This window comes from Anolis sagrei, chromosome 2 (assembly GCF_037176765.1).
Source record: "Anolis sagrei isolate rAnoSag1 chromosome 2, rAnoSag1.mat, whole genome shotgun sequence".
Classification (NCBI taxonomy): Eukaryota; Metazoa; Chordata; class Lepidosauria; order Squamata; family Dactyloidae; genus Anolis; species Anolis sagrei.
In genome coordinates, this window is record NC_090022.1 from 134,415,135 (window position 1) to 134,441,917 (window position 26,783).

General features: G+C 38.8%; 1 long non-coding RNA gene across 1 annotated transcript in view; it reads right to left on the bottom strand.

The window, feature by feature from the left end:
- Nucleotides 1-8,176: 8,176 nt before the first annotated feature.
- LOC132766610 (uncharacterized) overlaps nt 8,177-26,783 on the bottom strand; it is a 28,964-nt gene continuing 10,357 nt past the window's right edge. Inside the window, exon 2 of the long non-coding RNA XR_009630516.2 lies at nt 8,177-9,281. This is a non-coding gene — a long non-coding RNA (uncharacterized lncRNA). The remainder of the gene's footprint in view (nt 9,282-26,783) is intronic.

The window sequence follows — 26,783 nt, forward strand, 5'->3', positions numbered from 1 at the left end:
ACTATTAAAATACATATGACAAATATAAAAAGGTAAAATGCAGATTAAAATTATCAATAAAATGCAGGTTAAAATTCATAAGTTAAAACTGACAGTTTGGTCATAGTATAAAAAGTGCAATACAAAAATTTAAAAAACAATTAAATAATACAGTGTGGATTAAGGTAAAAGCAGATTAAAATTTAATAAATACACTTAAAATAGCCTTTAAAAATCACAATCCCCCCACCCCTGAATCCTACCCACTGCCCCTTATCCTTCCCCAAATGCTTGATGGCAGAAGAGTCTTAACCTGCCAGCAGAAGGTCAGCAGGGTCTTTCTTAGGAGGCAATTTCAGTCTGGTAGCAGCCACCAAAAAAGCCCTCTCCCATGCTTCCACCAAATGCGCTTGAGTAGATGGTGGGACACAGAAGGCCCTCGCAGTTGATAGTTGATGTCTACCAGATTCATAGAAAGAGATATGGTCCTTCAGATAACCTGGACTGGAATGTAGGTCAAAGCCAACACTTTGAATTGTGCCCGGAAACATGTTGGCAGACAGTGGAGGAGTTGCCTGCTATCTGTAGCCAGCCCCAGTTAGCAGTCTGGCTAATGCTATTGGATCAATTGAATTTTCAAGCACTTTTCAAAGGTAGCCCCATGTAGAGTGCAATACAGGAATCCAACTAGGATGTAACAAAAGCACGTACTACTATGGCTAGATCCGACTTCTTCAGGGACAGGCATAGTTGCCGTTGTTTAGAGATTGGCATGGCCTTTCATCTGTCAAGTAACTAAATGTTTTAGGCACCAAAAGAGGAAAAAGTTCACTTCTAGGGATAGATATATTTAAAAGGGTTTCTGTGGTGTCTATAGGATATGGGAAGTTGCAGCCTTGGCTGCTTGCTTGAGAAATGCTGAATGTTGCCTTTGCCATTGTATTTTCTAGATGCTGTGACTTTGATGTGACAGAAAACATGTTTGCTTATTCATAATTAACTTTGCCCTTGCAAGTTTCATTAAAAAAACCTGACATTTTGCAGGCATCTTGCCTATGAAAACTCGATGATATCTTCCATAGTCACAGAAATTACCTTCACAACCCTCACATCCCAACATGAAAGAGGACCAAGTAATTTCTACCAAAAATTTGAATATCATTGCCCACAAAAACCTTATCCCTATTCTGAACATTTTAAGCTTTCACAACCAGGAACACTTCTGTTATGTATGTCAGTTTCTTAATAAATGCTTGCCTTCACATTCTTGGGGAATACACACATACTTTTTCAGCTCTCCTCCTGAATGGAAAGGTTGTTGTTATTGATGCCCTGACTTGCTGCAACTATGCCCCTGAAGAGTAACAAGTTTGAATTCCCAGAAAGAGGAACTTATTTCTGCAATTTTTAAATTAAATTATGCAAAGTGATTAAGTGAAAAGATAATAGCACGTAAGATACAGAAGTGACACTTGATGGCTTCAGTGTTAGGGAAGGTGATGAATCCACTCTCAGTTTTATTCTAGACTTTAAAGCAGGTTTCCAGGGTGCTGAATCCTCACTTGAAAATAGGCTCAGCACCTTGGATATCTCTTTTAAATAGCAAACACACTGCATTCCTGGAATAGAAGTTACTCTCTATTGCTGGAGATACTTCTGGGCATCCCCTGGGCAATGTCCTTGCAGACGGCCAATTCTCTCACACCAGAAGGGACTTGCAGTTTCTCAAGTCACTCCTGACATGAAAAAAAAACTGGAGATAATTTTTTCTAAAGAGGGAGGGAGAAAGATTTTTGCCTCTCAATAAATATAGGAGGGTGAAATAGTTTCTAAATTTAAAAGGTCATCTCCTGAAAGCTTCTCCAGGTGATTTTAAAGAGATTTATACGATTATCTTGAGCCATTTCTCCACTTTAACTGTCATGGCAATAGCCTATGGATTCCTGGAATTGGTAGTTCAGACAGGAACTTTTACAATCCTCAGTCAGGGAGTTCCTCTTTGGTCATGCTAGTAACACCAGGTTTCCACAGAAGGAAGGCATAGCAGTCAACACAGAAACTTAATGCAATGTTTGCATTATGTGAATGGGCTCTTCTGTAAATAAAATACTCTGAATTTGTTTTTTTTTTAAATGAAAGATTAAAATCAAATTTCTATTTTGCTTTTAACGGCTGCATTTTTCTTGACAAATATTGCATTAAATGCATGTTTGTATTCAAACAGAAGGTAAGATCCCTTTACTTCCTATTGTTTAGGCAACCATATTCTCACTAATTTGGGGCCCAGTTCTCCAAAACTCTATTTTTTGATGCAACATAATTATTCTTGTTTACTTTGCAAACAACAATCTTTACTTTGTAGTATAGTTTGTTATCCATCACGCACACACAGACTGAATGTATAGTAAGAAAGTTCTAAATCCCTGCGTTTTTGTTTCCAATGGCCAGGAAGAGCCCCCCCCCCCCCCCCCCGCTATCATACTAAAGGTGATGAATTCAATCCATTCCCAACTTTCCTTTTGTTGCTTGTCACAAAAAAGGAACTTCTAGCTGAAGCATTGTATTGTAATGGCAACCACTGGTAACTGGAACTACATAAATTTAACCTACAGATAAGAGGGTTTTTACTGTCTTTTACTTGCTGCTCCTTCCTTTAAACTCTGTGAATTCATCCAGAGGTCTGTATGAGATCTGTGGCTGTACAACTGCCTGTCTAGAGCCTCTGTGCTCAGACTTAGGTGAGTGCATGGAGATCAGAAGCAAGGACTGTGGCTTGTCTAAAACCTGACCCAGCTGTCTTAAAAAGCCCTAATTTGGGGATCAGCCTCAGTCCTGCATCTGGATTCACCCATCCCCTGAATTAGTTTATTTATTTATTTATTTATTTATTTATTTATTTATTTATTGGGGGGGGGGGAAGTAATGCCACATTAAGCAGCTTTGTACCAGGTTAATATGATTTGACCCGATGTGGTATTTTGCCATTGGGGGCTGACTGCTTTGCACACTGACCAAAGTGATTGGTGTAGATGTACCCTGATCCTCATTAATTTAAAGCCCTTTACAAATAACTAGTAAAATAATCACATATTTTTCTGTGATAGTACCTATTCCCACTATCTGCCATAGCCATTCTCTGTTGAATTTTGAATACACTGTGCAGGAAAATTCATTCATGCTGGAATACTTTAATAATAGCAGCAGTACAATTAAGCTGTGAGCCTCTCTCTCATCATATATTGTACCTTCAAGAAATTACTTGGATAGCTTTAATTATGTTTGTGCCTTTACTTTCAACCCTCTTTTATCTTTTTTTTCATTTCCTTTTAGGATGGGGGAAGGGTCTCAGGTTCTCTGAAGGCTCTTTGTTTTCCTTGCTCAGGTATTACATTGATGGCACAACAATCTTGGAATACATTAGGTCCACTTCCCTGCTCTGTCTAAATGTAGGCCTTGTATTATCTTCCACTCCCCCTCCTTCTGTGTTCACCATTTTCCACCAAGTGTAAATCTTATGCACGGCACCTAAAGAATGAGCTGCAGGAATGCACCAGAACAGAGACAAATTGTTTAAAGTGTGTGAGGAAGGAAAAAAGAAAAGAGGAGGGAGGACGATGAAGGGGGCAGTTGGGAAGAGAAGAAAAGCATCCCTTGTCAGTTGAGGTACTTTGGAGATATGTGGAGAATAGCAAAGTTGATTTTTTTAATGAGAAAAAAAATCTCCTTCCAACAAGAGCATGGTTTTGCCGACACAGTGGCCTACACAGAAAGGTGACATTTGAGAGAACAATTGCTAGGCTGTTTCTCCATGCCTGCTGCTATGAAAGAGGCTTAAGAAAAGGTGTCCTTGGACTGGTGCTAATAGTCATCTTCATCATTCCTTCCTTCATGTGCTCTCTAGCAAACACTGCTTTATGAAATAGGGGCACACCGCTAATAAACAAAGCACTATAAAAGATCAGATGGTAGTACTCTCCAGCCTCACTTCCTCTCTGCTCGAAGGACGGCAGCAGCCACCTCCTGACTGCCATGGCTCTCTTTGCATTACCACCCCATCTGCTCTTAGTTGTCCTTTTAGGCCTTTCTTTATCTCAGTTTTGTTAATCCTGGTTATTTTTCAAGGCTAGAAAACAAGTATATCGTAATGGCAAAACAATTTGCTAGGGAGCATGTCACTATTCTATTTGGAAGAGACTTTAGCTTTCTCCTTTGTTTTGTTTTGAAAGCCATCTTTTGAGCATCTGTTTTTCAAAGCTGGAAATTTGAACCTTGGATAGTGGGAAATACACAATGATCTCCTGGTAAAACTATCTGCAGCGAAGGCCTACTTGGCTTCTGGAACACTTGCTGGAGACCTTACCAGCTACATTAGGACAAGGTTGACAAAAGAAGAAACCAACTACAATGGCATTTTTCTATACTAAAGACTGGAAAGGATCCTCACCCGTGGAAAAGTCACACCAACACACTATGTTGCGATATACAGAGAAGGCCACCAGAATCTTCTTGAAGATACAATTCATAAAAGAAAGCAAGCCACAGTCTACTTGGCCTGGACAGCTGAAATGTACCTCTTGCCTTTTCTTCAGGACTGAAAAAGAATTTACATGGAATAACCAGAGTAGAGGTAAGAAAGAATAATAAGTCCCTTCACAAAGTGCAAAAGAAGTCTTTGTATCTGGAGAATTTTGCTGAGCAGAAGATTCTGAGCCCAGTTTTTGAAACAGGCCTTGACCTAAGAAAATCATAATTAGAAACATACTGAATAATATTTCCACATGCTTAATTGTACATATATCAAGGTTTCTAGTACTCCTGACAATTATTAATTCTTTTGATTAATTTCCTTAAACACTGACTAAAAATCACAGTACTATTCGTGCATATTGTAGGGTTGTGTTGGCAGGTGTTTATTATTTACACTGACTAGCTATAATGTTCAGGGAGGGGAGGGGCAGTTGCTGTGTTACTCTTTTGCAGCCCAAATAACAAAGTGTATTGTAGAAAACTAAAGATCTTGTATTTGGCATAAGCTTTTCTGTTAAATGTGTGCTGAGAATGTGAGCTCATGAAGTGGGCATGTGAAATGGCCAAAGATATTTTGGATGATGTTAAGATGCTATTCTTTTTCTGTGATGTCCATGTCAATTGAAATTTATACCCCTCTCGCATCTCATGGTGGAATAGGATTTGACCATTTATTTCCAAAAATGTGGCAACAAATGGCTCATAGACTCAAAGCTTGTTATCTTCTACCCTAATTTCAACCTAATTCCATATTCTGGTCATTTTTTTATAAAATGGTAGAGCCTCCATTGCTCGATTTCTATGAAGTACTTGAGTCCTTGTGTAAAGTTATCAGTGTGAGAAAATCTATTCCAGGACACAGTGACTGAAAGGGCATATTTAGGAGATCGCTCAGGATTGTACCTCACATAATGACACTAGAGGAAGGGGTGGAGCTCATTCAAGGTCACAAATATTGGTATTGACTAATCAATATTTTGAAGCAGTTTATTTTGCCAGTAGGGAGGCAGCCAGTTTTTAATGTAAAGATCTTATCATGCTTGTGAGACTGTGCAATATCATCCAAGTGCTATATTAAGCACTGTCAATATCCTGGTAGAATTTCTTGCAGGGTTTAGAAAACTTACATTTTTTGGGATGCAAGCTACAAGTCAGCCTATTGGACAAAGAGGGAACTTTTTGTAAGCTTGTAATGCATAATCATGTGCACAAAATGATCATTTAGTAGAAATGAGGACTGTAGGCTTTTTGCCTTCATCCACATTGGCCAGCTAGTATAGTAATGCTTTCTTACATATATTTGTGTTAATTGAGAAGGGAAGAATACCAGCCTGTTAAAGGGCAGTCAGGAGTATTTATCCACAGCGCCTCTGAATTATACCTGGATTTGGAGTAATATACTTTCCCCCATTTAATTAATATTTTGTAATTTAAAGTGTATTCTCATTCTTGTGCTTTCCAGATTGCTGTCAATTGCTCAATTCAGTTTGTTATTCAGATTGCTTTCTTACTGTAGCCTACCAGTTTCCAGAAATTCAATTAGAGAAACTATGAATGGGAAGCAATACATCCTTCATTTAATTAATCACCAATTATTGATTGCAACTTATGTTTAAGAAGCCAATGCCTGAAGAATCAAGAATGGGTTAAAAACCACTGCATCAACAAAAGTTTCCTTCACAGCACAGACTGTGAAGGCTTATAAGGCAATTTGAGTTTGCTTCGGGGGTGTGAGGATTTGAGTGTTGCTGGAACTATGTGAAAGAGGATTGGACGGTAGCCATGGACTGTTGGCAAATAATCCTAATAATGTTTTCTGTGGTGAGTGTATGTGCTTGTGTTTTAACGTGATAATAGCAGGACTGTGTGTTTGGGCTCCAGTATAAGACAGTTCAGGGAGGTGAGCATATCGAGTGGCTAGTAGGGTTTAATTGGGAGATGCCCCAGGCTACAATAAAAGGAACTGAAGCCAAAGTGTTTAAAGCCTTGGCCGTTATAGAAAAGCCGTTTCAGTGTTGATAGGAACTGGAATGGGAGTTATGTCTGGGAGTAAATGAACAATGTACTGTGCTGCTTTCTGGGAACAGTGAGAGCAAGTGAGCAGCTATAAAGAACTTCTCATAACTTTGGAGCTATGAACCTCTCTGTGTTAGACAGCCAGTTAAAGACTCCAGAAGCTAGAGGTTATCAGACTAGGAACAGGAAGAAATGTAAGCAGAAGGACCAAATCCCTGCTATCAATCCAGGAAACACACTGAATGACCTTGAACCTATCCCCAACAGGCTGTCTGCCAATCATGCAATACCTGCCTTACCCTAGATCCCTCAAAATATTTGGTCCTACATAAACCAAGACCATTGCTCATGCTAGAAGGTGAATATCTCAAGTATCTAGGAACTTCATATTAAACATCGAGGAAGTCTGCATAATACAGCCCACCCCCTGTATTCACATATTCTGTATCCATGGGTTCACAGCTTAAACATTTCTTTTTTTAAAGGCAAGCTTTGATTTTATCATTTTATGGAAGGCACACCATTTCACTATGCCATTTTATGTAATGAGTCTTGAGCATCCATGAATTTTGGTATCCATGGGGGTCCCAGAACTAAATCTCAGCAAATACTAAGGGCCACTGTAATACATCTCCCTTTGCCCTCCTCCACATTGACTGTGAAATGGACTTTGGAAGCTTTCCCTTTCCCTTTGAGCTAACTACATGTTGAGATTTGACTGGGGCCAGAGTTGTGATCAATGGAAACAACAGTTGCTAGACACTGGAAGTGATTATTTTAATGAAGCCATCATCTTGAGCACCTTCCTTTAGCTAAGAAAGTAGAATCCCTCCTAAATGTGTGAAGGTAAATGGATATTGTTTCGAGTGTTGCACTTGTTTTTGAAAGTCAACCAGCTTCTGAAAAACTATACTTTAAAAAAGAGAAAGTATACATTTATAGAAAATGGTATGTGTTAACAAGGACATCACTGTGTCACTGAAAATGCTGCTATCACAGCCTAACCTACCTCCTTATTCTAAAACCTAAAATGTAAGGAACAGCTGAAAGATGTACCGTGAACACCATCTTGATCTTTGAGAAAAGTCTTATCCTAAGGATGCCTTTATGAAACTGGGAGAATAACTTTTTACATTTTTTTCAAGCAAAACCTGCCATCCATTTGAGCTTACATCTACAATTAAAAACACAAATGTTATTTCTTATAATCATGAAATCAAACCTCCTGCTATGCAAAAATAGGATCACAATTTCCAGGAAACACCATGGGTGACTGCAGAAAGTTCACCCCCACCCAAACTAAAATGGCATTGACTTTACCTTAATCAGCAAACTTTATTAGAGTCCGACAGCTCTAAGGTTACAGACACTGTCATGAGATTTGATGGTGTTATCTGTGAGGTCTCTCAGCCACTTTCGTTCCCTATATCCTTCTTGGTTCCATTTCCTTCGCAGTTCTTTGAACAGCTAGAGATGTATTTATTTGGCTGTATCGATCAGTAGTTTCAGGTAGAATAATGAGCTTCAAATGACATCCTATCCTCCAGCCCATGTAAATCAGTTGAATGGTGTCCCCCAACCATGTCTGAATGTCAACTTAATTAAATACACAAGAAGGCAAGAAGGGGTGAAAAATAAGTGATCAGAGGCCTACTCTGGAAACAGCTTGGCTTTAATATGATCAGGGAGGAAATGGGGGAACCTTGACAATACTTTTTCATGTCTTGTAGATGGTTTCAAGTAAACCGATTGAGATAGAGAACCATTGCTTACTAACATTTTGATGTCTGCTTTACTTTTTGTCACAAAAGTGAAGGGTTATCTTGTGTAAGGAAAAGCAGCATCGCTTGTGAAGTGAAAGTAGTACAATCAAAAATGTTTCCTGAACAGTTTATGAATGAATCTGTTTAGATAAGGTCACATTTTAAGCCAGAATTTCACAGGACAAGTCCAGTGTTACATTAGCGTTTTAAAGCAGAGGTGCCTGCTTTTCTATCACTCGCTTTGCTCCTGCAGGTTTCTGGGAAATGCAGTTTAGGGTGGGGCTTTTTGAAATTCTCAGCCAGAGAGGTCCTCAGCTTCCCTAAACTACATTTCCCAGAATTCTTCAGAAATAAATTGGGCAATAGCAAAATGGGCAAAATGAGCAAGATGTCACTAGCATTGGGCTCAGTAGAGTTTTCTTTATAATGAAAGTGGCAGCCACATGTTAATTCCTCTCATCATCCCACTGTCTCATACCGCTGGGACATACAATAATGGAAAATTCATAGATTATGACATGGATCAGTATGCCTAAATATTAAGATGAGTGGAGGCTGGATACAAAATGGCATTTTTGTGCCATACTCATGGTGTAATGTCTCATTCTACCCTAGGAAACTGTTGAGTTGGCCTGGCAGCATGCAGATGCTGGAGAAGAAGTTAGAAGATGTAAGGCAGAAGTTGTAGGCAGGCTTTGTTTCAAAGCCTTGTGCTCTACTGATTGTGGTCACATCCGTAGTATCAGTGAGCACATGTGTGTGGCAGGTTAGCTATCCATGAGGGACATTTAGCACATTCAGTTGCATTGGTGTAGATGGAAAGTTGAGGCACAATTTTGAATGAGGTGCACTATTAATTAAGAGGATCACAAAAAGTAACTCCATCTTCATGTTTTCTTCCAAAAATCTTGCCGGTGGCAACTTCTCCAAATGACACAATAAAGTGATGGATTGTTTCATGGCTTCCTTGCTGCATCTTACATTTTTGTCTTCATCCTGTTAACGAAGCAGAGATTGTATTAGAAGCTCAACAGCTCCCTAGGCTCAGGATGATTGTTCTTAATGTGCTCCTAAGTGCAATGGGAACACTTTCTGAGGTGAACTTCCCTTCATCCAGCCACAGTGAGAGCAGCTTAGGTAACTGAAAGGGAGTTTGCATGGGGCTGAAGTGAGATGGGAGGGAGCAGATAGGTGACAGCTTGAGGCAACCCGAGTTCCTTTCTCTGTTCGAGGTAGATTAGATTTTACTCAGCAGGGTGAATTCTTAATTAGAGCAGCCCCGTCCTGCAGCTGCAACCCTGTCCTTCGGACCCCTGCTCTGCCTTCTAAAATTTCATGAGGGAAGTTGTCATGCCTTATTTCCTGAGCTCTAATATTGGAGCAGTGAGCTGTGATTTCAATGGGAGGAAAAGACATGTAATTTAATCATCTTTATTAGAGTCTGGGTAAAGAGGAGGGCACATTGAGCAGGTCCTCTACTTGTGTGTTGACTTTTCTAGTAGCCCTAAAGGACACTCGATAGCTTCTTTGATAAGGAAACAAGTCCGGAAAGTGCAATGATAGTGTTGGTATAATTTTTTTGAAAAAGAAATAGATATTGAATATCATTTTAAGTGTGTCTTGTCTATTCCCTTTCTTGTCATGAGCCAAACGGGTGCCTGTAATGGATACATACATCATGTATTTATTAATGCCCAACTGTGATTTGAATCTTTGGCCCTTGGACTATGGGGTGTGCAAATCACAGCAGCCCAGCTTTGTGAGCAGACTGTTCCAGAATAGTGATGTACAGATAAAAAATGAGCATGAACTCTCCATAGCCCGGCTTAAAACTTCTCTGAGGACATGTTCACAGCCTGGATGGGTGGTAGGTGATGGAGGCAGCATTTGTTTATACAAGCATTTTCCAGTGTGCTCACCTGCTGGTTCCAGAGGAAATGGGTCATCATCTCCGAGACTGACTTAAAAGAGGCAAAATGGTTGGGATAATCTATTGGCTTCCCTTAAAGTTTTATGGATTGTTAGAACATTCATTTGCTTCAGGTTTAGAACCATTTTAAAGACAGAAAAGGCCTGGGCACCAACAGAGTGTGTTTGTAAGTGACCATGAAAGCAGCATTTAAAATTCCCATCAAGTTAATCATGAATGAAAAAAAATGCTCTGATCTGCATATGTATTTCATTTTAAAATAAGTCTCCTTATTGTTTACTGTTTTAGATGAACAACACTCAAAGACCTCAATTAGTTTGTTCTTTTCCAAAGGAATCAAAGGAGAGTCATCCCATCCTACACTCTGCATTTCTGTTTCTATTTAAGCAACTTATTGAAAGATGTGGGGGGAAAATACAAACTGAAAAAATTATGACTTGTGAAAAAGTTCCGACATTTTAAGTGCTGAAAATATCATCGGAATGATCCAATCTAAATTAAAAAAGGTGAAACCAATCTTTAAAATACCCTTGTTTCCTTGAAAGATTTGTTGATTCAGTTATTATTTTACCCCAATGTTAGTTTGATGTACTGACATGGGAGTGAACTGGAACAATCCCTGGCAAACATTCACCTCCCCACTAAGGGGTTACAAACTGCACTGGGTGATACCATCAGAAAGAGGGATTGCAAAATGAGAGTCTATCAATATTTTTGTGCAGTATTGATGCAGAAATGTACTTTAAAATTTCATTTTATTTTTAAGCTCAGCATACTGTATCAATATACCTACAACACTAAACGTTCTGTCTATTTACTTTTTGAACCTCCAAAAGTACATGCACTTTTCAAAGTTGTCTTTATTATTCAAGTACAATGGCATTTTGAATCACATGCTTTTTTCTACACTTGCTATAAGCTTTATTGTTTTCATTGCTGCTGGATTTTTAAATTAGCTTTGTCAAATATCCTGATATTTTAGCTACAATATTGTGGTTTGCTGTGATATGGGAGGAGATCCATGGAAGTTGCACCATGTATTACTACACTGGGTAGCACCAACCATACTTACCACTGCTGGCAAAAAAAAAATCCACCTAAAAAACAAAATACAATAGAACAATTACTTTACCCTTTGCCATGTAAAAGCTGTGAAGGACCCCCCTAAAATTAAACAGAGCTCAGTGATAGTGAAACAAGCTTTTACAGCACGGGTCCCTAAAGTAAGGCCCGTAGGTTGGATGAGGCCTTCCAAGGTCATTTATCCAACCCCCACGCTAATCTTTAAATTTATGGTTGCTCTAAGTCTGAAATGACTTGAAAGTACACAATAACAACAATTCTAATTAACATGAGTATCTCATCAGCCCAAAGCAGGCCTACAGTCCCCATTGAAATACTGGCAAGTTTATATTGGTTAAAATTGTTATTCACTTTAAATATTGTGTTGTTTTTTCATTTTTTTCTACTACAAATGAGATATGTGCAGTATGCATAGAAATTTGGTTTTTTTGACGGATCTTGTTGAACAAAGAAGACTTCTTAAATATAGAAGGAACGACTTAAGAGTAGGATGGCATGCTTATTTATGGTACGAAAGGGAAAAGAAAGAAAAGAGTTTTGGTAACCACTTTGTGAGAGCATCCCTATTAAGAGTATGGCAAAAATATAAAAGACATCTTTATTCTAAAACACCTTTATGGGTCTCTCCTATGGAGGCAAATCAGCGAAGACTTTTAGGATGGAGAAAATGGCCAACCTACAAAGATTTGTTAAATAAAGATACAAACAATGTTAAGACTCATGAGGAATTAAAACAAATTTTTTTCTAATATTACTTGGTTACATTATATGCAAATTAAAGAATATTACAATCAAGATAAAAAAATTGGCTTCTCTTGGGAGGAAACAGCATGGGATAAAATTTTAAAATTAGAAAAGAAAGTGATATCGAATATTTATAACATATTATTTACCTGGCTGACTGAAAAAGAGGAGGTTAAAAACTGTATGATAAAGTGGGCTCAAAATTTAAGAAGACCAATACAAATGAGGGAGTGGGAACAGATGTGGAACAAAAAATTAAAATATACATACGCAATGGATTTAAAAGAAAATTGGATAAAAATGTTCCACAGATGGTACACCACACTGAAACAATTGGCTAAAATGTATAAAACAGTTTCTGATAAGTGTTGGAAATGCCTGGAACAGGTTGGTTCCTTCTACCATATGTGGTGGACTTGCAAAGAAGCAGTAAAGTTTTGGAGGGTAATTCATGAAGAGACACAAAAGATTTTAAAAAGAACATTCATAAGAAAACCGGAGTATTATTTGTTAGGTTTTACAGATTTAGATCTACAACTGACTGAACAAGAGGATAAACTTTTTACATATATGACGACTGCCGCTAGAATTGTTTTTGCTAGAGAATGGAAGAAAGACTCAGTACCACCCGTACAGGAATGGGTGGAAAAAATCAGAGAAATAAAGGACATGGATGAATTGACTTTTTTGTTGAAGAAAAATACAGGTATGATACTAAGAAGAACGAATTGGGATAATCTCCATGAATATCTGGACAATTTGGGAAAATAAGAAACAAGAGAGATAATTTCTTTTTGAATTTATTTTATATTTTTGAATAATAAGAAGATATGATCCAAGAAGATGGAATGGAAGTCAGTTTTTTTTCTTTTTTTGTGTGTTTTTTGTGTATTTTTGTAGATTTTTTTTATTTTTTCCCTTTTTTATTTGTTTATTTTTTTAGGGGTTGTTTGGGATTTTAGTATATATTTTTTGTTTCTTTTTTTCTTGTTTTTCTTTATTTCCTCACTTTCCTATACTTTATTGTTCTCACTCTTTCGTTGTAATCTATATAAAAATTAATAATAATAAAAAAAGAAATTTGGTTTTTTTTCCAAACTGTAGTCTGGCTCTTCAACCATATAACCTGGAATATTAAGGCAGAAAATCCCACAATATCTGCTTTGAACTGGATTATCTGAGTCCCCACTTCCATATATGTGGGATTTTATTCAGCTGAGGGATTTTATTCAGCTGTGTGGAAGGGGCCTGAGAAGCAAGGTTCAATGTAGTCACTCACAAGAGCATCTTATTGCTCTTGTAGGGGAAAAGTATTTCCTGCTGGGAGATACAGCAATAAGGGCAGATCTACATGTTAATCCACTCCTTAAAGTGCTCCTGTGGTGTGTTTTTCCTTTTTCATGAATATCTGTTGTTCTAAATGGAGCATTATTTGTATGTAGTACAATTTCTTAGTTGCTATGACTAGGTGATTATCTCTTTGCAGTCTGTCTAGTTAGTATATCATACTAGAGAAAAAAATCCACTTAAAATCCGGTTTCTGCCTCCTGCAGAATTCTAGAGTTTGTAGACTTTAACACCCTCACGAAACAACAAACCCCAGAATTCTGCAGGAGGCAGATACTGGATTTTAAGTGGATTTTTTCTCTAGTGTGATGAAGTGAAGTTTCTGAGACACCTGCATAGATGTTCTAATGGAAAATGAATTAGGTAAAGGTAAAAGTTTTCCCTGACATTTAGTATAGTTGTGTCCACTGCACCGCCCCCTCCAAAATGCTTGGGGCCACAAGTTTTTCAGATTTTAAATGTTTCATTTTTTTAATATCTGGACTTGCATAAACATATTACTGTGTCAAATGGCTGATGGAAATGTTGCAGGTCATCATGGGGGAGGGGATGGGGAAACTTGGCATCCCATGTCCCACTTTGCTCAGCTTCAGTTGAAGGCAATCCCATGGGGGGGGGGGGCGGAGAGTCAATTACACTGCTTCCCCCCATGGATTTCAATGACAACATGGGAAGCCTCCCATGTTGCCACAGCAGCGGCATGCACCAGCTCTTCTCTACTTCACCCATGGAGCCCCACCACATCATTTGATGGGAGCTGGTGGGCTCCGTTGATGAAGTAGGGAGGAGCCAGCATATGCCGCAGAAATCAGCCCTTTGTGAAGAGGTCCATAGTGAATGAAAAATGGAAGGAAAATTGAATGTCCAGTGCCTGCGACATTTTCTTGGTGTTTGGAAACAAATGGCAGCCAATGGGACCATCCTCTCTTCCCCAAGTGACATCATTGGTAAATGCCCATCCGTCACAGTGCCCTTTATGAGCAGAGCCAAGGAAGGCAAAATCCTGCTTCTTGCCCCTCTTGCAAAAAACCCCACCATGACATCTACCTTGGTGGCATTCAAATCCCAGTTTGTTTAATCTCATCCACTGTATGAAAAACATTTTTGTGGGACAGGGGGGATGGACACTGTTCAAAAGCTGGATTTTCCCCCCTCTCTTCCTGAATTATTTTTGTTTGATTTTCAAACTCAGGGCCAAGGCTAAATTCCATTGACAATGTATTAGGTAGGGAAATCATATGGAGCTGTACGTAGCCTGGTAATGATTGGCTGTTCTTCAGCAACCAGCTGCAAAAAGATGGCATCCTGCTCTTAGACTTTCAGGGATCATCAAGAAATCCAAATGCATATCTTTCATTTAATGCTGCATGCGTCTGAACAGTCCTGTCTGCATAAACCATAAAACACAAACACAGAAATATGTAAATTTCCAGGCACATTGGGTGATAATGTCACCTTCACTAATAGAGCTGTTGTCAGATACAAGTTGGGCACTCCTTATCAGAAATTCTGAAATCTGAAATACTCCCAAATCCAAAATTATCCACCTGGATGGCTGAGATAGTGGCACCTTTGCTTTCTAATGGTTCAGTGTATACATGCCATTTTTCATATTATTAAATATATTGTGTAAAATTACATTCAGGCTATGAACATAAGGTATATAGGAAGCATAAACGAATTTTGTGTTTAGGGTCCCATGTCCCAGATGTCTCATTATATACATAGAATATGTAAGTATTGGTATTCCACTATATAAAAAAAAATCCAAAACACTTCTGGGTTCAAGCATTTCTGATAAGGGACACCCAACCTGTATGTGGAAATGCATGCTAAGGTGCACTTATATTTGCTGGGTCCCTCCCCCCAAAAGGGCCAAAATGCAGGAGAGGGCCTAGAAAGATAAAGCGCATATACAGATGTGTAAAGTGTACACGTGTCATTATATTATATTGTTATATATACAGCAAATTATAGCAGCAATGTGATTCCAACAAGTGACCTAAGGATTTGGAAGCATCCTGGTGAATAGGCCAGGAGGTAACCATAAAGAGGAGAGAAATTAGAAACAGAAAGTATTCTCCCTCCCTCATCAAGACTTCAGGTAAACTGGATGTTGCTTATTAAAAGCAGCAAGCCTCTGCTCTCTCTGCACGTACCCTCAGTTTCAAGCGACACCAGAAAGGAAACATTATCTAATGGGATCTAGCCATTTTGAGAACATTAGCTCTCCCCTGCTCCCTCCTTCCTGAGAACGCAAGAGGGCTGCAGGAGGAGGTAGGAAAGGAAAAGGGGGAATCAGGGAAGGTCACCTTACAGTGCCCTGGGAGGGTAACAAACCCCATACAAAGGTCCAGGTTGATCTCTCCAGGGTCATTACCACAAAAGCCTGTGAAAGGTTAGGAAGGAACAGGCTTTTCGGAAGTCTTTGCCTACTAATTGATTGAGAGGGGCGGAAGGAAGGATGTATCAAAAAGAGGGGGGAAAAGAGTGGAGAGAAAATGAGCCCCCTGCAATCTTTTCCTTCTCCTCCTCCTGAAACCTATGATTTTAGCAAGCTGTAACTTTACCTGTAACAGGGCAGGAGGGAAATCAAATCCAAAAGGAACAGGGGTTTCCTTTCATTCTAATGACAAAGCTGGAAGAGATTGTTTCCTTTTACTATTAAAGAGAGAAGGGGAAATTTATAACAGGGACAAAGGTAAGCTCTGAGCAAAACAAACCCTGGAGATACCAACTTGCCTAAGCACTCGTGATAACATCAACTGGTCAAATGCAGCTTGTTTGCCTAATAATACAAGGAAATGGTGGTTGTAATGGTACATTGTGTACACTATGCCTAGGAAATTTCAGCTTCCTATCTCATCTGAGTGCACTGAAGTATTATTGAGTGTTCTCTTTCAGGGGAGAAATCTAAACATTCCAATATTCAGATTTTCTAGTAATTTGGATCGCTTGGATACCAACATACCCAATTTCAAGGCTCTGGCTCATCTTAATATGTCCTAACCATTGTGATACCTTTGGAAATGAGACCCAAATCCTGCAACACCCTCCCAAATTGGTAAATGATAAAGAGTATTCTGAAAACTTGGCTATATATTCCTTATTGCCATGTGAAGCAGTCAGAGGTACAGCAAATGGTGGCTTCAGTATCAGTGGGAACAGTGAATCTTTTCTGGGTTTTAGTATAGACTTCAAGATATATGCCCAATGTGTTCAGTTTGGGGGTGGGGGGTGGGAAGAGGAAAGTTAAACTTTAGTCCAAAACTCAAAGTACACTTGCCATCTGCCACTGGAAACAGTCCCTGATCAAAACTGGCCTGAAGATACCCTGGAATGTTAATAGGCCAATCTTTTCTATACAACTTGGCTGTTTTCTTACCAAATGTGGGATTCAGTTATGTCTCAGGATTTATTTTTTAGGTTTCCCTTTCTGGCACCAAGGCTAGTAATCATTGTGCCTTGGCCTACATGCTACCCTTTTACTCTGATGTGTTTTATCACTGCAAATGTTATTGAACTTGCATACATTTTGTGCCACCCAGTCTGTCCCGTGCCCCTAAACTACCTATGAACACATCCAATCTTGCCTGATTTTTGAAGCTCAGCCAAGTCTGGTTTGGCTAGTGAGTCTTGGGTTAGGAAACCACAGGGAATGCCAGAAATCTGGTAAAGGCAAGGAGGGAATCCTGTCTAAAATCTAGGAGAGGCTCTGCCACTCAGAATTGGCAGTCCTGGTCTGCATGGAGCAATGGCCTGATTCAGTATAAAGTAGTTTTGCCTTCCCCTTAGGCAGCAAAATAATGGAAGCAACACCATTGAATTAAATGATCTTAATCTTTTGCCATCTTTCCATCCGTTACTTAATATCCAATCTTCCATGGAAGTTTTAAGAATAATTGTGACACGAGATTTCTAGTAACACATCTCTGTGTGTCTTTATCTATTAAAATACATGCAATATGTTAGATATCTCAGATCTACTGCAGAGCTTTCCAAACAGTGTGTTGCAACATATTAGTGTGTTGCCTACATTGTGTAGTAGTGTCACAAGAACAGAATGAGAAACACCTGAGTTTGTGTGAAATAAGCAAAAGATCATATATTTTAAAAATATAAAATGTTGTGTCCCTATGTAAATTGTCATTACAATTTATGTCTCTGTTTGTAACTCCTATAAGGGATTGGTTTAACCTCAGGTTGGCTAGTAAAACTGAATTACTGTGTTATGAACTGATACATGTATAAAAAGTGTGACACCAACATGAATCTCCTAGTGGAAAGAAAAAATAGTTTATAAATAATAGTAATAATAATAATAATAATAATAATAATAAGGTTCTGGTCTACTCCAGTGGAAATGGGTAGTCAATTATTAGAACAGAATAAAGTCAGTTTATGTCTTTTTAAAGTAGTATATATACCGAATTTTCCAGGATGTTGTGGCTCCAAATGGATGCATATTGTGCACTGGGAAGAATAATCTTTGAAGGGCCAGTCTGGCTTTCATCTCATTTTCATATCAGAATGGGAAACTAAGTCAAAGAACAGCGGCAAATTGATTATTTGTTCTACAGAAGGATGTTCGGATATACTGCCCAGCACTAACTCTTTTGCCATATGTGGATGTCTAAACAGGAAAACAAATGTCTCAAAAGAGAAATAAATTAAAAACCACCAAGGTGCGCAGAAGAAAATCAAAAACAGCAACACATAGGTTTTTTTTTGTTGCTTTTATAAATATACAGTGTTCACACTAATGTCTTTTACATGGACCTAGGGACTACTACTAGAATAAAATTCCAGAACAATAGTTTGAAAATAATGTATTTCCTTCCACTCAAAATATATCAGCTTAACTATCAGAAAATCTAACTTTGGGTGGAAAATACAGGTTTTTAAAAAGACATCTATGCATTTTGACTGTGAATTTCTTTATGGTAGAAAACAAAAATATGAAATTTATTTTTCACAATGTTCATAGCAAAGTCTTAGGGTTACCAAGAATATTTTAGGTGCATGAACAAAATTGGAACACTGCCGTGGACATTTTGAAAGTCTAATTGAATATTTGCAAATGATATTCAGAGGTCTGCTGTGATATTAGGCCTGCATACATCTTATGATAGTTGCAAAAGGGAATATCAAGCACATTCATCCCCATGTCTGTCCAACTAGCTATCTAATGCATCATATAGTATCCAAATATTCCTTTAAATACTTGAAGAACAAGTCATCTATTTCGATTTACTGGGGTCATCTCTGAATTCCTTCGGGGAGAGGGGGCGGGTAATAATAATAATAATAATAATAATAATAATAATAATAACTATTGTGTCATCTTTGCATATCCAGCTAACATAAACATATTTGGATGCTGCCTAGTGATTTCACTTTACTAGCTACTAAAGAGCCATGCATATGTTCTTGGTAGGGAAGGAGATGGTGGATGCAGGAACAGGAAGGACACAGAGCTGTGGCTTGTAGAACTGTGTAAGATTGTAGTGAATAATTTACCAAATAGTAATTAACAACTAATGAAACACAATGTTCAGTGCATTAATCGATGGGTTCTATATAATTGGGCCTGAATTATAAAGGAGCTGTTAGTGTTGTGAACCTCCTCAGCACCATGGATAGCTCCTTCCAAGTTTAGAATGAAAGTCATAATGGAGTCACTATCCAATTGATGTGGGAGCCCTCAGCTATCACTCATTACATGTTCTTCTCCAATAGCAAGTGAAAAAAATGATGACAATACAAAAAATAGTTTACACAGAAAAGTGAAACATTACTTTTAAACAATTAAAATGTTTAACCAATGGTCAGTTGTGGTCTACTTTGTGTATACTTATCTACATAGCAGAGGTGTCAAGGAAGTCTGTCACAAAATTGCAAAAACGTGCAATGGAACACTTACAAGAGTAACCTAATACACATCAGACTCAAGAACCATAAATCTAGTGTTTGTTCAATTCTATTTTCCACAGATATGTTCACTTATGAACACATTAAATATCCAAGTAAATTCTGACTAATGTCTGATCAACACTTAATTCTCCTTCTTGATCAGCATATATAGAAGTTAATCATCTTAAATGCTTGGGTTATCTTTAAACTCTCTGGGTTGGGATTACTTTGTGCTGTTGCATACATGCAAACAATTAATTGGCCTTGACTGGGTGAAGGAGCCCTTGGTTTTTATCTGATCAGATTCCCCCTGTGACAGAGGACAGAAAAGTTAGGGTTTTGCATCTGGGAAATATTTTAACAGTGGTTATTTGACAGCAATACTGTAAATGTGTTGTAGGTTTTAGCCCAAAGTTTAGAGGAACTCTTAAAGAAGTTGAACCATGTCCCAGAATAGATGTAGCACTTCGGATAGTTCTTTTGAATTCTGAATTAAAATTTGGAGTGTATATACCATCCACTGACTCGGGAGTCACCAGCTGCTAATAGCTTGCCAAGCGTGATGACAAAGCTGAATGAAGGGCAATGTGAAATGTTGGGGGCATATCAGGGGACTTAAGGTTTAGTATGGAATATCATGAATGAATAAATATCACCCAGGAAGGCTTGTAGACAGAATCTCAAAACTAGTGAATTCAAAGATCTCTATTCACAAAGTGTCCATATGGAAAATTCCACTTTATATTTCCCATTATGCACTAACACAGGCATGGGCAAACTCTTGCCCTCTAGGTATTTTGGACTTCAACTCCCAAAACACCTGGAGGGCCAAAGTTTGCCCATGCCTACACTAACAGGAGAAATCTTCATATAGATCAGTGGTTCTTAATTTGTGGGCCACCAGTGGACCGCGAGGATGAAAATCTGGTCTGCGAGCCTCCTTCCTCTTATTTTATTTTATTTTATTTTATTTTATTTTATTTCAGCTCCTTTGATGCCAGCTGCCACTTCATCCTTGTCACTGTGGGATTTTCAGCCTTGATATTCTTGGTTATATGGCTCTGTGAAAAGGCCCTGAGCTATCTGAGTCTACATTGTCATAGATTCCACTTCAAAGCAGATAATGTGGGATTTTATTCAGCTGTGTGGAAGGGCCCCCAGAATATCAAGGTAGAAAATATCTGCTTTGAACTGGAATATATGGAATCTAAAGTTGGCCAAAAACTGATTAGTAACCTTTTTGGTACTAATGTTGGAAAGTGGTCCCTGGTCAAAGTGGTCCCTCATCAAATTGGCCTCTGGTGAAGTGGCCCCTGGTCAAAGTGATCCCTGGTCAAGGGGTTCTTGGTAAAAAAAAAAGGTTGGGAACCACTGATATAGATTATAGAAAATAATTAATTGTGACATGCTAATATTAGTTACAAGAGCACTGAAAGACAAAAAAGGCACTTAGTGTTGCTCAGAGTATCAGACTATTTTGCAAAAAGGAAAGAAAATTAAGGGATGTATTCTTAAGTTTGACTTCCAGGCAAATGTTATAAAATGGGATAATAATGTGCCCTTTCACTTCAATTTTATATGAAGGTTTTACTTCAACTTGTAATGGAGATGGAAAAATCTTAAGTTTCTATGGCTACTGGCATGCTGCCTAATACATTCAGATCTCTCTCCCCCACCCCATAATAAAAACATAGATTCCTGCCCCACTGCTCCCCTACCCAGTCTTCCAATCCTCACTATAAAAACAGGGAAGAGTTAAGAATACTGTAAATGGTGCAGGATGTAGGATATTATTCTTTGTAAAGTAGCATCCATTCATCCTTGCCACAGAATTAGTTCATTAGATCCAAACACCCTATTATGGTCTCTTCCTTCCTTAAAAATCTTTTAAGTGTATTTGTTTTGCAATATCTAGTGCTGAAAAGTTAACAGCTGACTTAGTTGACTGGTGTAGCTTAATAGATGCTGAAGTCAATAAGCAAAGATCTTTTTTACTACATTGTACTAGAGCTGTGAAGGAGCCCTACAATCAATTTCAGAACTCAAGTTATTAATTCAGATCCAGTACTGATCCAGTCCAAATTAGTTCAGATCTCATCTGTTGTGATCCACAAAACCCACATGCAAAGGAAGATTCAATGGTCCCACACTAGCATGCATTAGGAAATCAAAACAGCAATAACCATCCACCCTCGCTCCTGGCACACACATTTATGTGAAATTTGGAGACACAATAACCTCTGAAGAGAACATTATTCAAAAGCCACAAAACAGTGATGACTTTATTAGCCCAACTATAAAGTTCAAAACACATGATGCAAGTTTTCAAAACATCATTGACTTCTTCATCAGCAAAGGAGTTAAAAACACTACAGGAGAAAAAAATTGACAATGTTAGTGCCAAGGGCCTACTCTCCTGAATATTACTTCTGTTGTCAGTTGAGATGTTTTGGGTGGAGGCAGAGATCCCTTCTTGACCATGTGGTTACCAGGGATAAAGGGTAATAAAACAGTCCATAAAATTTCAAATTCATTACCAGCAACAAAGTAAATCAAATTGAGATTCAGGGTTCCCTGTCTCCTGTGTGGTGTAATAGCCCCTTTCATATGAAAGAAACGGATTAAGTGTAAAATCAGTAGAAAATGGGTACATTTACACTTTGATATTAATGCAGGATGACACCACTTTAACAGCCATGACTCAATACCTCATTTTTTTTTTGTTAGGAGCGACTTGAGAAACTGCAGGTTGCTTCTGGTGTGAGAGAATTGGCTGTCTGCAAGGATGTTGCCCAGGGGACGCCCTGATGTTTTGATGTTTTACCATCTTTGTGGGAAGCTTCTCCCATGTCCCCACATGGGGAGCTGGAGCTGACAGAGGGAGCTCATCTGCACTCTCCCTGGATTTGAACCTCCTACCTGTTGGTCTTTAATCCTGCTGGCACAAGGTTTTAACCCATTGTGCCACTGGGGCTCCGATAATGTCATGGAATCATGGGAGTTGTAGTCAGGCGAGGCACTGGCACTCTTTAACAGAGAAGGCAGTAGATCTTGTTGAACTACAACTTCCATGATTTCAAACTGCATTAATTCCACAGTGTAGATGCACCCATTGTCTACTTCCTCAGATGCATCTGAGGAAGTAGCCTCGGTCTACAAGAGCTTATGCTACCAATTTGTTAACTTAGCTTCTAAGACAGTACAATATCCCTTTTTATCTTTTTTACACTTGAGGTTCCCTCTGAAAACATTTTTGGAGTGCATATCACCAAGAAAATGTGATAGGCTCAACTTGTGGCACACAACATCAACAAAGCAACAAAAGAAGCAGTTGAAGGCTCAGTCTTGCCAGTCCATGCCGCTGTTGTCTTGGCACTATCCCTTTAGAATCTGGAGGATTTGCTTAAAGTGGCTTGCACATACCCAGGCTTTACTTATTTCCCCATATTTCCTTCATTCCGTCTCCTCTTAAGCCTCTTGTGAAGGACAGACTGAAAACTGCCCTTGGGGATTCAGCACTCTTTGTTCCTGCATTATGGGTTTTGCCTCTGCTTCCTGGTTGTAACCAAGAAAGTAGATTAGTTACCTAACAATATCAGGGCCCATGGGGCAGGGCATGGACATGGTATAATAAGTTTCACTAACTAAAATTCAGTTTATCACAAAACATATTATTACTCAAATGAATAAGAAGACAAACAGGGGATTGAGCCAGCCTACACAGCAAGACAAAAGCTTGGACAATAAAAGACAAATTCTCCAAATTCTCAGATTATAACCAAACAACCTCCAAAACAACTCGTGACTAGGTGCTAAATTCAGCAAATAAATGAAGCAGTACAGGAAATAATTGGCTACATAATTTCTTCAGTAAGTAATAATGAGGTTCTATTTATCATGTCAGAAGCGAATTAAGGGTACAGTTGAAATGTATTTAAAAAGACAAACTTGGCATGATACTAAACGTCCTTTGACAGTAGCTGGTCGCTCGGAGTGCCTCTGATATTGCTATAAGAAGGTCCTCCATTGTGCATGTGGCAGGGCTCAGACTGCATTGTAATAAGTGGACTGTGGTTTGCTCTTCTCCTCACTCACATGTCGTGGAGTCCACTTTGTAGCCCCATTTCTTAAGGCTGGCTCATGGTGCCAGAGTGCAGACTGTTCAGTGTCTTCCAAGTCGCCCAGTCTTCTGTGAGCCCAGGAGAGAATCTCTCATTTAGTATCAGCCATGGCTTGAGGTTCCAGGTTTTAGCTTGCCACTTTGGGACTCTTGCTTGCTGAGGTGTTCCTGCGAGTATCTCTTTAGATCTTAGAAAGCTATTTCTTGATTTAAGGTGTTGGCGAATAGGGGATGGACTGGAGATGTCACTGCCTTGGTCCTTTCATTATTGGCTGCTCCTTCCCAGCGGATGTCAGGTGGTGCAATACAGGCTAAACCGTACACTTTCTCCAGTGGTGTGGGGCATAGACATCCTGTGATAATGTGGCATGTCCCATTATGAGCCACATCCACTATTTTAGCATGGTGAGATGTCATGCATATTCAGCAGCAGAGTAGCAAAACGCAAGGGTAGATGTCTTCACTTTGTCAAGACACAATAATGAGATGGGAAAGTGCTCATTTTTATTTATTTAGTACTTATTTCATTTATATAATGCCCTTTTCCCAAAGTGGGACCAAAGTGTGGTTTATTTTTCTTTGGTTAGTAACTCATTAAATATTAATAGCTGAACTCCCATATCTATATCTATACAGGTCAAGTATTCATAATCTGAAATGCTGGGGACCAAAAGTGTTTTAGGTTTAGATTTTTTTTAAAAAAAAATCATTCTGGAAAAGGGGTAATCTATCTGTTGGAAGTATGCAAGCATTTTTAGTTGAGATTTTAATGCTGTGTTTTCCAAGATTGAAATCCAATTGGATTGTCTTCTGAGTAGACATATGGAGATTTGATTGTATTGTTTCACATACTAGATAATAAATAATATGCATCAGAGTTTCTGAAATGTTGGATTTGGATCTGTTTGGTGGGAAGAAGGATGGAAGAGGAGAAAATTCATCTTAAAGCAGCCCCCGGTGGTGCAATGGGTTAAACCCTTGTGCCGGCAAGACTGAAGACTGACAGGTTGGAGGTTCGAATCCGGTGAGAGTACGGATGAGCTCCCTCTGTCAGCTCCAGCTCCCCTTGTGGGGATATGGGAGAAGCCTCCCACAAGGGTGGTTAAACATCAAAATATCCGGGTGTCCCCTGGGAAATGTCCTTGTAGACTGCTAATTCTGTCACACCAGAAGCAACTTGCAGTTTCTCAAGTCGCTCCTGACATGAAAAAAAAAACTTAAACCATTAAACATTCTGAAATGTGAAGCCAGTAGAGCCTCAAAATGGAACAGGGATAGAGGAAAAAATGTATATTTAGGCATTTCTTTGTGCTTACTGAAAAGAAAGGTAATTGGAGAGATAGGGAGTCTTGAGGGAAAAAAAAATCAGATGGCCTGAAAGACAGCACAGGTATATCTGGTGAGGGAGGTAGATGACTTTCCATCTCTTTCACCGAATGGTGCCCTTGGATGGTGCTGAGAGTTGTTTGTCCCATTATAATATGAACAAGTTGTGTTCATAATTCTAGCCAGGCCTCTAGCAGAGTGATAGGAAAAGAAATCTACACCAGTGTGCCTTTCCTACTAACCATGGATGCTTAAGTGCAGCAGCTACTAGAGTTCAAAAACAGCAGCTCTCCACAGGCAGAATTTATTTAAAACATGTGTTTCTTATTTGAAAATGTTCAGATCTAAAACTTCAATCATCTCACACCTAAGGATTATTGTATATATGAGTGCATAGTTTGTTTCTGTTAAACGCTGGACCACGTCCATGGAATAATGGATAAAAAGCATTGCTTTCTGTTAAAAACAAACACACAAACAAACATGTCAATAATAAAAAAGATCCCTAAGAAAGCCAGCTGGCAGTTTTCTGTTAACACAGCAAGGGAAATGGAGAGCTGAAATCTGATGTGTTCTAAATTTAACTTAGAAAACTTTGAAAGAGTTTATCTTATTTTATTACAGATTGCTTCCTGATAAGTGTCGAGATATTTACTGATAGATAGTTTAATGCACGATTTCAATGGGATTTTGTATTCTGAATTGCAGGATCGGAATGGTTGGTACAGAATTATTTTAATAGATGTGGAGCATGTCTGAAAATAAAGTTTAGGATTTAACCTAAAATTGGCAGGGATAACTCTGTGAGGGAGTAACTTCCTCCAAACTATAAAGCTGCCTTGCAATTTTGCATATTCTGGTATTCCACTCAATCAGTGGTAAGACATGTGGACTCATTTTTTATTTTATTTTTTGGAAAAATTATTTTTTTAACTGTAGCCCGCGAAACCCTAATAAGCATGGCTGGTAGAAGTGTATTCCAAAAGTAACTTTTTCAAGCTGTGGTCTAAACCTGTTTGGGGGCATTTTTTATCTGATTCTAACAGATGATGTCGGGCATGTTGGCAGAGGGATTCTAGGAGCTGTAGATCAGGAAAGTAACTCCAGTGCAGTGGTTCCCAACCTTTGATATTTGGACTTCATCTCCCACAATTCCACATCTGGTAAAATGGCTGAGATTTCTGGGAGTTGAAGTCCAAAACAACTGGAGGACCAATGGGAACCACTGGTATAGTGGATGGTAGATTTTGTACAGGCAGATTTTACCTAAAAGTATTTGTCTTATGTAATTGTCAGAGCCCAGCAAACCAGTGAAACTAGACTTGACAAAGGTCAACAAAGCAGAGAGATTGTTGTAACCACTTCTCTGGAAAAAGGGAAGAAGGAGATGATTAATAGTAACATTTCATAGCAAAGTCACCCTATCTCTTAGCCTGGAATGCTCCAAGGACAAGCAACACCTGCAGTTTCTCTATTTTAGAAGCTTTCTGCTGGATTGGAAAAGGGGGCCTGTTAGAGATCCTCCAAAGGAATAGGAAGACTCAGTGCAATGAGAGAGATGGGAAGTTCTCCAGGTGGAGGAAGGACAATGTTAGGGGGAGATGGCAATAAATGATAGGATTAGAGCACTGGAGGAGACATGACTGGTCAAGGCCTGGGGGTAGAGCCAGGCATCCTCCCACTCAGAGATCCCACAGTCCATCCTTACACTGAATATTGAATAAAACTACTTAAGATCAGCAGAGTCTTGCCTTGCAATGGGCAATAAAGCATGAATGTTTGAAACTGAAATAGAGGAATCGTGTTCAAGCTTTGGAAAACCTTTGAGCAAAGAGACAAAAGTCCTCTTTACCAAAATTGTTACAAGGTGCCTATTCTCCCAAATGAAGTTGGGAGTCTATGTCGAATCCTGACACACAGATTATGATTAATGTGATATTGGCTGGAATCTTCTTTTGTAGTCAGAGATGAGCTTGTGACTGCGGGAAAAATAATTGTGAAGATGTGCAATGTCTGGATCAAGTAGAGGCCTGTT